Source organism: Tyto alba, unplaced genomic scaffold (genome assembly GCF_018691265.1).
Source record: "Tyto alba isolate M040663 unplaced genomic scaffold, T.alba_DEE_v4.0 Super-Scaffold_45, whole genome shotgun sequence".
Classification (NCBI taxonomy): Eukaryota; Metazoa; Chordata; class Aves; order Strigiformes; family Tytonidae; genus Tyto; species Tyto alba.
The window spans coordinates 22,372,459-22,387,410 of record NW_024881321.1 but is presented as its reverse complement, the minus strand read 5'-3'; the positions used below and the strand labels follow the sequence as shown (position 1 = coordinate 22,387,410).

Below are 14,952 nucleotides of genomic sequence, written 5' to 3'. Positions count from 1 at the left end.
CCATTGGTCCAGCACTGTTGTGGTGCAGATGGGTCATATGGGATCAGGCTACTGAGATAGAGTAGAATGACAAGGGTCTTTCCTCTCTGCTCAGGAACTCAAAGAATCTTACCTAGTTTCTGCTTGAGCTGCTGTTACAGCCTGGACTGGAAGCCTAGGTAGTTGTAAAGGTTCTGTAATCCCCTGGGGTTAAATTAAGGTGAAACAACACCAAACAATCTGTTAAAACGTTGTACTTGCAATAGTGTCCTGGTTTGGGCTAGAATAGAGTTAATATTCCTTTTTGGGAACTAGAATAGGGCTGTGTTTTGGATTTAGCATTGGATTTGGTATGAGAAGAAAGCTGATAGCACACTGGTGTTTTCAGCTGCTACTGAAATTTCAAGGACTCTCTGACTCCCTATGTCCTGTCCATGCACAAGAAGCAGGGAGGGAGCACAGACAGAGCATCAGACCCAAATTGACCAATGAAATATTCCATATCGTGGAACGTCATGGTCACTATATAGAGGAGAGGTGGTTGGGAAGGGGCTCTCTCTCTCTCTCTCTTCTGGTGATACAGGGCCTAGATAGGAACAGGGGATGTAAGGGTTAATATGGGAATAGCAAGAAGGGGATGACAGGGAAATAGTCGAGATAAGAGTTTGCTTAGCTTGTACGAGGTGTTTGTGTTGCTCGACCACTATCTCCTGTTTAAGTAAAAAACCTCCTCCACCCCTGAGTAAGTGAAGATGTTTGTGTTGATTGACCACTATCTCCTGTTTAAGTAAAAAGCCTCCTCCACCCCTGAGTAAGTGAAGATTACCCCACAACCGGCACAAACCTGCTCTGCGGGTCCAGGGGGTGACAGAGACTGCGCAGGAATTCGGGGTGAAAAGTTCAGCACTGAGGAAGAGGAGATACTTCCTCCCACGACCACCACCCAGTCCTTCACGACCCCTGCCCAGGACCAAAGGAACTCACTGCGCAGACTCAACTGGGAGGAGATCATGGAAATGCTAATTTTAATACGAAGCGGGGATAGGTGATGCATATGTATAGGCGTATTGTGAAATATTATGAATATGTAATCATTTGCTCTATAAATCTAAGGCAACGGTGCCACATGGTAGCACACATATTCGGAGGAGTGATCCCCTGTGTGCCCAGCGCTGAATAAACATACCTGCTTTACAATCTATCAGATTGTGGAGTCTGTTTTCCGCACGTCACTGGGATTGTGATTGCAGGATCTTGGTAGTTTGGGATAGCTAGCTGGGAATGGGCTGGGTATTGGTCAGCGGGTGGTGAGCAATTACATTGTGCATTGCCTGTTTATATTTTCTATTACTGTAATTGTTCTCATTTTATTACCATTATTAAACTGTTTCTATCTCAGCCTGCAAGTCTCCCTTTACCCCTCCAATTCCCTCCCCCATTCCCAGGTAGGGGGGGAAGGGTGGGTGATTCACTGCAGGGTGGTTGGCTGCCAACCAGGCTCAAACCACAAGTAAAAACAGCTTAAACTTGGAAAAGGATAGTAATCAGTGTGGTCTCTTATTGATAAATCTGTAAGAAAGAAAAGAAAGGAAATAAAAGAAAAAGAAAGGAAAGGAGAGGGAAAGAGTCCCGTCACCACCTCAGACTCCAGTGTTGTCTCAGGTCTGGAAAGCTTGGGTGGTAGATGCACACAGAGCAAAGTTTTATGCCACTTTTTAAGTTCATCTTATCAGCTGATTAGCATCTTAACAGAGAGGCAGGTATTCCACGAACTCTTGTTCCATCCTATCACCTTTACTTGTTCCTCTGTTTTTTTCTTCTTGGGTAATTGTTCAGCCTTTAGCTTCTAAGTCTTTTTTTTGAGGTTTATCTAAGGAATTTAGCACTATATCAGCAAGGAAAAGGAGCTGTGCATCCTTTGATACACTCCACCCTTTCCTGGGCAGCATTCTTTAGATTAATCACAAAGGCTACAACTTGTCCTTGATCCTTCCTGTGTCCAGGAATGTTTGAGGCATTGATTATTTCAGTTCCTTACAGCTGCACATAGGTGTTCTACACAAGGTCACCTGACTTGTTGATGCCAGCCATGACATCCCAGCTTGAACCTGGGCCTGCCTAGCCATTGCTAAATTCCTGACTGGCACCTGTCACCCTCCTCATCCTGTGAATGCTCTCTTGGATTTGAAAGATTGTCATGGTTTCTATGAGTTTTCCTATGCTTTCATGGAATTAGTCTTATCCATGCTTCTATTCAAGATGTGGATTCATCTGAAATTTTAAAGGCTTTGATTTTGTTTGAAGAGATGTGAACACTGCTTTCTTTAAAATTCATACCTGCCCTTTCCACCAAAAAACTAACAATGACACATCTATCTTACACATTTAATTGATAGTTGCAGGTCTGAGGTTTCTTCTTGTCTGATATAAAGTAATAATGCAAAAAAAGCCATCCATCCAGCTATCAGGATGACATTTTTCTTAATATATGCAAGGGTCCAGAGCTATTACTTCAGAAGCCCAGTGGTCATAGTAACCAAAGATACTGTCCAAACTACTCCAAGATAGTTTTACATTTCACAGGATAAATGGCCTGTAAAGTCTTGATTCTGAAATCTGAAGTAAGCTCTGTTTTATTTCCATAAAGCTAATCTTTTGAATGACACACTGAAGCATTTTGAGCTATTACATTAATATACTGTAATTATATTCTAACATTCAGTGTTAAAATAAACAAACAAAAAATTTTGTAAAGGTTCCATAGAAGTTAATGTGTTAAACTTGTTGCTTGTAATTTCATGGCATAACACAATGATAATAGAAGTGAAGATTAAAATAATGGATTTTTTTTTTTTTTTTGATGGCTCATTACAAATTATTTTGTTTTAATGTCTTACTTGTGAGTTCAAATGATTTTACTTTTCTGTAATTTTACCTGCTTAAATGTCTCACTGTGCAGGTCAACTACAGAAGAATTTGAGGACTTCTACTTGTTTTAAATAAATTATCAGGTATCAATAGCCCTTTTGTTTATTTCACTTAGTAACTTTGGAAAATTCATATGTATAAATCTTCACGTCAGTAGATTCTCACCGAATTAGAAAAATATGGGAGAAATTTTATTTGTTAAAAATCTGAAAGGATGAAATGTTTCCCACTCAGGAAAGAAAAAAATAAGCAGTATTTACCTTAACAAAAATAGGCATTTCACTAACTTATGAAAAAATGTAGGCAGTTCTTCAGATCTGTCATATTCATGTTACATTTTATTTTCTCCATTTTTAATAGCAGCCTTTCAAGATTGAATAGATTATTACATACTTTGACATAGCCTCCAAGCCCACTGTTGCTTCAGTCAGTCCCTCTTGAGTTCTCATAATCATGTTCCCAAAAACTTTGTCCTGACAGAGGGCAAATGTTCCAAAAAGCATCTCAGAGAACTACTTGTGTAGTTTTTATGATAGTGCAGTTTCCTCCAGCTCTACATGTTCAGCCTAGCTAACTGGTGCAGGAGAAAAAAAAAAAAATCATCTTTCTTCCATTTAATTTTATTTTATTTTGTCCCATTCTACTGTAGAGACAGTTCCACACAAAGGAGCCATTGTCAAATAAACAGTGATTTTATACCTTCCTGTTTTTGTTAGTGTTTGCTTTTCATCTCAAAGCCAAAATCTTCAAAATATGCATGAAATTCTATCTCCCTGCAAGTCAGTGAGAAAGCTCCCAGTGACTTTACTGAAATTACAGTTTCACTGAAGGATTTAGGCTAACACTTACCAGAAGACTTGTAGGATATTATAGCCCTAAATGCCTCCTTTGCTCATGTTATTACCCCAGAAAATCAGTCTGGCTGTCACAGGTGGAGCAGGAAAAGTGTGTATATATTGTTTTTTCAGTAGTAGTAGTTGACAATCCCATCCCTCACCCACAACAGGAACAGAACAACTGTCTATTTGGAGCTCACCCCTTCTACTTCCTACATGTTTCTTTTCTGTAGCAGAAGAAACTCATCTCTGCCTCAGTTCTCATCTTTACAATGAAAAAACCCCATATATTTGGTCTAAATGAATATACAAGGACACAGATGTTTCTGAAGCCTAATCAAAACAAATCAGCCCAGACAAAGAACAAAAAATACCTGTTTTCACTACACATCTTTGTTGGAGTTCAATCTAATTCTTTTCCACCAAGGGAGGTGAAAGCAAGCTGTTCTATCACTACCAGGCTTTTCCATGTATGCTTTATGGAGTGTGATGTCTTGCTGAAGTGTGTTTGCAATTTGTTATAAAAATTAGACTTTGGCTCTCCTCTCATTTGTTTGTTTGGATTTTAAAATATTTTAAAATAAAAGTGTAATTTTATGTTTGTACAATGCCTATGCATTAGTCATTGTAAATGTTAGTCCTACTGTCAGTAAAAAAAAAAGTTTTCTTACTCCACAGATGTGTTTATTTTTTCTGCAACTGGAATGACACTGAACAGAAACTGTACTTAGAAGAGTTTGTCTCAGTCACAGGACTCGTTTGCCACAGCCTGTATTTGAAATGATTCTTTAACCTCTAAAAATGACTGAGTTGAACCCCACACATAAGCACATTTAAATGTCATAACCTATTCATTAGTGGGAGGAATAGAAAGAGGAAAAAAATCCGAAGAAAACCTAAGTGAAGATTGATTTTGTATGCACTTGCTCATATGTATCTTAGAGTTACAATGCCACAGTTAAGATTAATTACTGAGAAGGAAAGAAAAGGACAGAGAGGTGATCTGAACTCTGTGAAGTTCAAATGTGCAAACCCTCTCAGCTCCAGAAGTGAAGTGACATTCTCTGACTTGGGTGGGCATTTGCATAATGTGGGAAAGCTTGTTTCTTCTCTTCACATACTTGTGCTTGCTCTGGAAAGATCAATTTTCAAGGAGCATTTCAAAATATATGCTAAAAAAGGCTGCTCTTGAACCTCTGTAATCCCATATCCATTTGGAATGCACATCAGGGGACTGTTAAACTTCTGATTTGCCTATAACACTGCTTACATGCCAATGATTGACTTCTTAAATAGCTTTCACAGACAAATAATTGAACATAAGTTTAGAAGAAGCAGAAATCACTAGAGAAATCACCTCAGTGTTTGAGGGCAAATCATGTTTTGATACAAGGTCATACTGTGCAATTATGTGTTGCCAACGTCATGTTTGTTGGAAGAACTGTTTAAGAAAGCACAGGTGTGGCTTGGGCAAACAAAGCTATTTTAACAGGGTCTATGTTTGTCTTTCTAGAACAACATACTGCTTTATATCTGTCCATATGGAATCTCCAATGAACAAAGAAGATTAAGCTGAAGATATGATCATTAACTGTAGGTATCTCAGAGATCTGTAAGGGTCCTATCACTTGTATCCTTTGTCTTACATTCTATGATAGCGATGTACATTGTGGGTTTGAAGAATGCCTGCTAATAATGAAATTGGTTTTGTTAACATCAAAGATTAGTGGGATTTTACAGAATCCTTGAAAGATTTTTGGAAGTTAATACAACTGTAAAATAACCTTAAGAAAAGATTGGCTTGTTTTTTGTGTTGGTTTTGTTTGTTTTCCATTTTTTTTTCATTCTCCCCCCCTTTCAAATCAAAAACTGAATATCCAAATGGTCTAATTTTCCAAAAGGTGAGCAATCCAATTTCACTCATTCTCTGTACTTACCACATTCAGAAAAACTTAATCTTGGGCCAAGGAGACTTTACAGTATTCTGTTCTATGATGTCTAAGTCATTGTAGGCTCAAGGCTTCAATATTTCTCTAACGTAATTTCCTAGTCGTAAACTTCACATAATATTTTACTTCTTTCAGTACAGCAGCATTGTGAGAACAAATACATAAGAAAGAAAATCTATTCTCATGCTTCAGTAACGAGAAGAATATAGCATAAGCACAGGTGAGTCTAAGCCATGAATAATTTTAGTGGAGGTAAGCTAAACGATTCAAAGTTATGTACCAAATATCACAAGATGTCCATAAAATGATGTCTGAAAAAATACCCTCATGCAGATTTACTTATTTACACTATGACTCAAAAGACTATAAAATAACATGCAACCATTTAATATCTACTTGAATTACTGTAGACTGTGACTAGTGTTATTAAATAAAGCCAAAAGATTTTAATGAGATTTCTCATACTTTTCCAATTATTACTATTTCTGTAACAAAAAAATTAACTGTTATTAAGTTTTATTTTATTCCCTGAGCATTTTCAGCTGCAGAATTTAGCAAAAAAAAGATGTAACTTTGAAGCTACTTATGAAATGTAATAGACAGGAAAAGGCACAGTCTGCTTTTTGTTTTTCCCCTATCTTTGTACAATTGTCCTTGCAAGATGAAATAAGTGAAATGAATCGTGTGCTGTCACCATTATTGAGCAACTCCTGATGGCTTTAGCTTGAGGTTAAGGTTAGAAAATCTCTCTGAATATTACAGCTTTCTTTCTCTCTCCATATCTCATCCTGAAATATACTTTTTTCTAAAATCTGTTTCTCCCTCCCTCCAAATCGATGCAATCAGATTTTGCTGAAAAAGTGAAAAATTATTTTCTTCAGCTTTTGTGTGTTTCTCTGAAAGCAAACACAAACTCTTGACATTTTCTTGAACTCTTAAGGTAAAATTCCATATTATTTAGCTAGGGGTTCTGTCTTCACATCTGAAAGCAGACTGTGCCTGATCTTTTCCCTGACGATAGATTTCTTTACTGATTAATATTACTATACTACTACCATACTAATACTTTTTTTTTTTTTTTTTTTTTTTTTCTGCACATAGTTTGTTTTGCATACACAGAAAAATATCCTGTTCTTTTTTTTTTTTGTTGTTGTTGTTTTTCCAAAACATGACTGGAGCAGCTCTATACATTTCACAAAAATTATGCTGTAAAAATTCAAAGTATTTGTAGTGTAACTATTCTGGGTTCAGATATGGTTGCCATAGACAGATCTCAATCCATTCATTATAAAATGAGACTAAAAATAAACTCACATGGTGACAAGTGCTGTGGTAAAATCTCAGGGCAGTCCCTATTCATCAAGGTCAGGAATCTATGTGTAGATGTCACACCTCTTATTCAGTTTGCTTTGACAGGTTTTTTCTGTGCAGAAACCTAATTACAGGGCAGGAAGAGTAATATAGTTTGGAAACACGATGAGAGACGTATCTTGACCCAAGAGCCCATAAACATCTCTGTGCCCAGTAACACAATAATATGCAGCCAGAAGAGATTAAAAAGTAAATCAACTGAGGATAGTTACATAAACTTTCCTTATGAAGTTAATTGAAAAGGGGCTGAAAATATCCACAATTTTAAAGGCAGGAGAGGAAAATAATCAAAGAAATAAATAAACTGTGGGAGAAATGACCTGTGAAAGACATGTCTCTAGTGAAGATAAGAATAGAAACATACCTACCTTTAATTTTAAGATTTTTAGTGATCTGCGTTCTGAGGAAGAGAATGATCCAAGCATATATCAATGAATGTTTTTTTTTATACATCTGCAAATAGCTCAGAAACATATGTTAGATGGGATTCAAGGTTAGGCCGTTTAACTGTAATATAAATCTGTACATGTGCATACAGATCAGTTGCCTAAATGTAGATGTCCAGTGCCATCTTCTTTACCCGAGACAGTCCCATCTATATTACACCTGCTTTTCCAGAGAGGGCAGGTCTCCTGCAGTCTTGTGCCATATCTGCCAGATTTGTACAGATCTCAGATGTCACTAAACATATACATGTAGACAAGTTAATAAAGCCCCAATCAGTATAGGTAATGGAGTTCAAGAGCTATTCAGCTGAACAAATGAAGGTGCCTAATTTAGGGTGACACAAGCAGCTTTCAAGGTAACATTGATCACACTGACTAAAGGCTTGATGTAGGTGCACACATATAGGCACTTTTGTACCATCTGAGATACAGAGAATCTGAGACAGATGCTTACGTCTGACAGATGAGACCTGAAGAGAATCCATATCTTTCACAGAAGACCTAAGGATGTTTAAAAATGCATTGGTTTTCTATCTATCGGCAAGTTAGCACTGAATGCAGTGATCCATATGGATCCCTTCCAACTTGAGATATTCTATGATTCTATGCTTTTATGAAATGTAAGTGGCCTACATACATATCTACATAGGGAAATGTAGGTATATGTTATTATTTGACAAACTGAATTCCAACTATTACGACTAAATTAGACAGTCAGTAGGAGTGTGGCAGATAGTTTACATCCTCAATTATACAATTTTTCCATTTAGGTTTCTTTCCTCTTAAACTCTCTTAATGTACATTAAAGTCCATCTTGTTTCCTGCTGCTTTGGGTTTGATTTGGTTGATAGTTTAGGCTCGATTTTGTTGCCTATTCCTATCTGTTTGTAGCATGAATATGCTCATGAGTAAACTGCTGAGCCTCTAGATGATCCTACAGAAAGCAACGGTTCCTGTATAATCCTGCCACACTGTGTGGGCATTTCAGGTATCTTAAAGGATCTCAAATGAAAATGGATGCTTATTTAGGCAATGAAACTGAACCCTTAATGTTTAACTATGGAAATCACTTAAGGATCTTAGTGATGGCCTCGCCACAAAAAAATAGTGCTAATTATATGTAACACACTAACTCAAAAAAGACTTCTCTGAACATGCTATATATTGCAAACTTTACAGCATTTATTATGTTGTCATTGATGCTATTAAGCCACAACAAAGATAACAAGCTTTAGCACTGTCAGTAAGTTTGTTTTTCCACAAACTTGATGCATTACAAATGCAAGCAATATTCTTAACTGATATTTCTGGAGTAAGGAGACACAATGGGTTAACAAGCCAGTCACCTGAGTCTCACACTCCACTGATACAGAATTCCATTGTACTCATGTCAAATTCACTTAAAATAAAATGAAACATTTTTTACGGCTACTTCACACTGTGAAATGATGCAAATGAAAATAAAGCCTTGGATTTTCACCACAGTATGTTTTTGCTGAGTCCTGACTATACTTAGGTTCACAGAAATTTAGAAGCTACTGAAATTCTACCCATTGAACCTAAGGGAAGAATTCTACTCGCTATTTCAAACCTGTTTTAAGATTTCTGTTTATTTCATGCTGTGGAGCCTAAAACATAGGGGACACTGTAGATTGAGTTTTCACTTAGTTGAATGTTTGAATTTAGAGGTATGCTTAACAATGTTTTTTTTTCTTTTATTTTACTGTTTTGGACTGGAATGGTTTGATTTCTACTTTCTGAGAAGAAAGGCAAATGGACCACTGTGGATATTTCAAAACAATACCCTCATAAATGATGAAAGTTGGGTATCTACAAATGCAACAAAGAAATTAATGATTAGGAACCACATCAGTGATGTAAGTGGTCAGAATGTTGTTTGAAAAACATCATTCCATCTAATCTTTTCTAAAGTTGGGGGAATTATTTCAGATTGTAAATTTTATAGTCTAGCATCCCAAAGATTTTTTTGAGAGTTCTGCCAGTTTTTATGACAGATTAACTTGACATGGAAGGGAAAAATGTTCTTTTACATCGAAAAGGTATAAAAGTAAATTTTAGAATTTTTCATTCATAGGGAATGTGTTTTATCAAAAATTTAAAATAAAAAACCACAACGCAAAACCAAAGACACTCTGTTTTGCAGGAACAATCTGTAGTAAATTTGTTATGCTTCAAGTATGTTACTGGTGGACCTGTTTTATAAATCATTTTGAGCCCTTTCTTGTCCATTGAATTTGGAGTGGATTAAAATGAAGTTTTCCTGAAAATGAAAAGAAATTATGTAATAAATGTTTAGTGACTGTTCTGCACCAGTGAAAGGTGTGGGGGTCTGAAAGATAGGCAGACAGGTTGCAGGTTTCTTTCTAACTTTTAATAAGAATGGTCCAACTATAAATGACCAGACAAAAATGTGAGTCTAATAAGAGAGAATAATAAGAAGAATATATACAACAACTAAATCTTACACACCTTCAGATACTGGGAACCCATTCATGCAGCATTTGTGCAGCATCAGATAGACACTGGATGGATTTTCCCACTTCATGCTGTGCAGATCTGCAGATCCCTCAATGGAGAGAAGTTTCTCCTTTTTGGTCATTTGAACTATTACATAATTGTCCTATGAAAAAACATCTCTATTCATAGAGGATGTTCGCATGAGAACTTCTTGCTTCATTTTTAGATAAAGGCAAGACCATGCAGGTGGCATAATCGCCAGTACCAAGCGAGAGCTGCTTTGAGGCTTGTTATTCTAAGGGTATCTTGTGGCCAAGAAATTTGTGCAGCCCAACACAGCCCGGAAGCTATGCTGGACATGTAGCACACACTTGCACCTATTAAGGTTAGCTTCCTGGTCAGGATCATTACTGTGGCTTAAAATATTTTGGAAAGTAAGATAATCTAAAAATATTCAAGGTAATTGAATATTTATCCTCTAGGTATATTTAACCTCAAGAGAAAAATATGAAAAAGATATAAACAGCAGCATGATTTAGTCAGTGTAACTGAGTCTGAGTGTCCCCTAAAGACAACTTCAGCATAAACAAATAAAATGGATTTAGAACCTTTCTGAAACACCTTCTGCATAAATGCAATTTAATTCACATGAACTGTGAAAGGAGAACCCTTTGATAAGGAAAAATATTATTATAGTTTTATGAAGTTAAATATAAAAAAGTCTAAAAAACTGAATAGTTTTACTGAATACAGCAAGATCAGTAAAGATGGCAATATCTCATCTTAAATTTCAGTAAAACTCCCATAAGACAGGAAACACATGCAAGATTTAGTTTTATAATAAAAAAATCCAATAACTAACTTATACCTTCTTCTACAAGATGAAAATGATATAAAAAATGTCAGATTTTTAGCCTGGATAAAAATGTCAGTGTAGCAGTTTGAATGTGTACATCACTGTCACTATGCCCCTTTTTATTTTATAAAAAACCCTAAGTGATACATCAAGTACACAATAGGGGTAAAAAAATTTATGGTCTAATTTTTCCTTTTTCCTGAGAGATATACACTTATTTTAGATCTCATACTTACACCCTGTCATTTAAGTCAATCCTTGTTTTAATTTTTTTTTTCATTACTAAAAAGAGATTTTTTATTAAGTACTGCCAAACATGGAGTAGCCATATACATTTCTTCATTTAAGGTTATTTATTTAAAAGGAGGATTTCTAACCTGTATATACAGACAGCCATCAAAGAATCTATTTAAGAAGTCATGGCTTATTTTTCATTACAGTTCTCTGGATAAAACCCTTTCAGTGTTAGGCTTTTTAGAGAGAGAAGAAATTGCTGATCAGGAAGGTATTGTTTTGCTTTGGGAGGTATACATATGCTTCACAAAAAGTAACTACTTGAACTAACTCCTCCAAACAGAATGAGGAAGAGTTGTGTTTAAATTATTAGTTTTCTGATATGAACTGGATTTTGGTTATCAAATTGATGTGCATTCCTAGAGTTACTCTAGTCTAATGTTTAATGTTAAGATTCAGATATTACTTACTAAGACATAGTTAAGCTGGAATAACATGACTCAGACAACATGTTCTAGTTCTTAATGGAGTACATGACCTAAAGAGGTAGAAAAGTTAAATATACATCAGTTTATGTCATGTATTTTCCTTCACTGATTTTTTTTATGAAATTTAATAAGCATAAAATCATTAGGGAACAGTTGAAAATAGAGTTTTAATTAAATTAATTTGAAACATATAAAGCTGTATTATTAATTATATCCTTTAAACCCTTTTCTGTATTTAATGATACAGAATTTTTATCTCATATATTTGTTATAGTATTCATTTAACTTTGGGTCTAAGAAGTCTGTAGAACTATGGAGATAAAATTAGGTTTTGACTGAGGTATCCCAGCACATCTATACACTTTGTATCCAATAAAAAATTAAAATTATGCTTTTTTAAACTTTATTTCTAAATGGAACTAAAATATGACAATTATATGTGACTAGTAATACATTATGGTTTTATTCCTTACGGAATACTTAAGCAGGTTTTTTTTCTTAAAGAAAAAGCTTCAAGTTCATATATCTGCTTCTATGTCGTTATTTGTTTTTGTTGTCTACAGAGCTGGATAACATTTCTGTTGTATATGCAAACAAGTATGGCAGCTATGTTTTAAAATATTGATAGATATGTCATCCACATACTTCATTGCAAGATGGAGACCTAAGGAGTTATTAGAGCACAGTGCTGTTTGCTTAGTGGGCTGAAAAAATATACTTGACTTATCTCCTCTTATTTTAATATCTTTGTAAACTTTTGGTTACTAGACTGAAAAGCTCTCCAAAGGAGAAAAAAAGAAGGCAGCAGCAGCAGAAGAAGATTAAAACTAAGAGTTTTATATTAAAAGCTGTAGAACACTGAATTTAAACATATATAATGGCACTGTCACAGAACCTCAACATTAGAATATCAAACATTAATTTTTATTTTTTTTCTTAATTTTTCTACCAGTTCCAAGAGCTCTGTGCTCACAGGCCGATATAACATCATCCATTCATATAGAGAGCTTGGTTTTTAGAATAGAATAGAATAGAATAGAATAGAATAGAATAGAATAGAATAGAATAGAATAGAATAGAATAGAATAGAATAGAATATTTTCAATTAGAAGGGAGCTACAATGATTACCTAGTCCAACTGCCTGACAAATTCAGGGCTTACCAAAAATTAAAGCATATTATTAAAGGTTTTCACCCAGCTTTGTTGCCCTGTTCTGGATGCATTAATGTACCACAATTTCATTCTTAAATTGTGGGGCCCAATTTTTGTTTTCAGTTTTTTATTTTCCCATTTTCTTCTACCTTCTTCATCTCTAAGGCCACTTTAATGGTTATCACCATGATTTCTATCACCCTCTATGTCTTGTCCCAAATTTGTTATATTAAAAAAATAATTTGCTTCTTTGTTTTTCAGCTCATATCTGAATAATCCAGTCACTTAGAGATGGGCAGATGGTCTCAAGGTCTCATTATTTGAGCAGTGCTTTCACATAGGCTTTACCCTTGACAAGTTGCTTGTAAATGTAAATACTTGCCCAATGCTTCTTCATTCAAATTACAGAGATGTTTACCTAATTATCTTCTTAGGACATAAATAGATAACTTTCTCATATCACATCTGTGCCTGAGTACTCTTCAGTTGCAGGTCATGTTCACCTAAATTTATTATTTTATAAGGGAGAAGGCAACCTGTGATATACATACTTAAACTCCTATTATAAAAAATGGAAATCTAGAATGGGATGCAATTGAGTAAACATAGGCATGTCTTTCATTTTAAACCTGCGATGTGTCCTCCTCTAGCTGCCATCTAGACAAGTGCTTCCTAAAGGGAGTTTCCTAAGGTCTTCCTTAGGCCTGCTATGGCATCTCAAACGTTAGCCTTTTTGTGAGGAAGTGAATCATATTCCAAGTCAATACCTAGAATCATAGAATCATAGAATGGTTTGGGTTGGAAGGGACCTTAAAGATCATCTAGTTCCAACTCCTTGCCATGATCAGAGACACTTTCCACTAGATCAGGTTGCTCAAAGCCATATCCAACCTGGCCTTGAACACTTCCAGGAAGGCGGCATCCACAGCCTCTCTTGGTAACCTGTTCCAGTGTCTCAACACACTCACAGTAAAGAATTTCTTTCTTGTATCTAATCTAAATCTAGCCTTCTGTACTTCCAATAAATGCAGTCTTCTGTTTCCACACTGATAGTGTTACACAATTACCAAGTTGGATGGGAGGGTAGGGTTGATTTTGGGTTGTTTTTTTTTTAGCAATTTAGCAATGTTGCTACTGTCACTGGCCTCTCAATATTCATTTTTTTCTGCCTACTTGTCTGAGGAAATTAACAACTTTTATTTCAGAAGCAGATATGCAACATTTATACCAGTCTCCTGCCATACTCTAAAAGCACTTAAATATCTGATTTGCTGTCCCAATGTGAATATTCTTGCTGCAATATCTGGGACAACTCACATACGTAATAATAGGTGGTTTTAAGTACACTATCTAACCAGAATCTATGTCTGTTCAAGCTGATTACAGTAAAGATGTTTGACTTCATAGAGGTCAATTTCAATTTAGCTTAGAACATATGTTTTAGTTTTGGTAGTGGTAAACTTTTCTATTCCTGATCAAAGTTTTCTCATTTATTTTCCCACTTTGGCAGAATTCAGTTTATTTCAGATCACCCAAAGTCATTGGCAGGACTTTTTATTGCTTGAAATGATGGAAGATCATCTCTTATGCCTACTAATGCAATTCACATGTATCTGCAGAAAGTGAGGAGAGTCCATCCTGGATATGAGACTTTAAATTGAACTGAGAGGGCGTTAACATGGTACATCCACTGCTTCACAAAGAAATAACATTGAAAGTTGGAGGTTCAACTGAAGTTGAAAGCTGAAGTGAGATAAACCGTAAAGCAGTATTTTACATTGCATTTGTGAGTGACAATATTGCCCGGGTCCTGTCACTGGAGCTGTTGTTGCAAAGCCCATACAAGCATAACTTCTGGAACTGTTAACAATTTATTATTTTATTTGAGGAAAGATAATTACTAGTGTAAAGCCTATATCACAGCTCTAAATAATCTTTTCTAATATGGAGTTCTGATGCAGAAGTGTTTACATCCATCTGAGCTATAAACTTGGCTTAATTTAGGATCTTTGTTGCTTGGACTAAAAGTATAATCTGAAACCCAAGAAGCTATGTACAAATATCAGTTTATTAGTTGAAGCAGTATTATGCTATTTTCTCACTGCACTGGACTGAAGTAACTGAAGGTATTGTACTGATACTCTGTTTAGCAAATAAAGACTTTTCCATTTCAGTAGTTAGACTACTGTAAATTATCAGCATAAGAGAACTATAGGATCATCCAAGTTGGAAGG

The 14,952-nt window shown here is 35.5% G+C and overlaps 1 long non-coding RNA gene across 1 annotated transcript; it reads right to left on the bottom strand.

The window, feature by feature from the left end:
• Positions 1–420: 420 nt before the first annotated feature.
• Positions 421–13,631, bottom strand: LOC122154742. The gene is made up of 3 exons (XR_006166808.1): positions 13,622–13,631; positions 13,551–13,552; positions 421–550 (listed from the first exon to the last, which is right to left on the bottom strand). It is a non-coding gene; the product is annotated as an uncharacterized LOC122154742 (long non-coding RNA).
• Between the last annotated feature and the right edge of the window lie 1,321 nt (positions 13,632–14,952).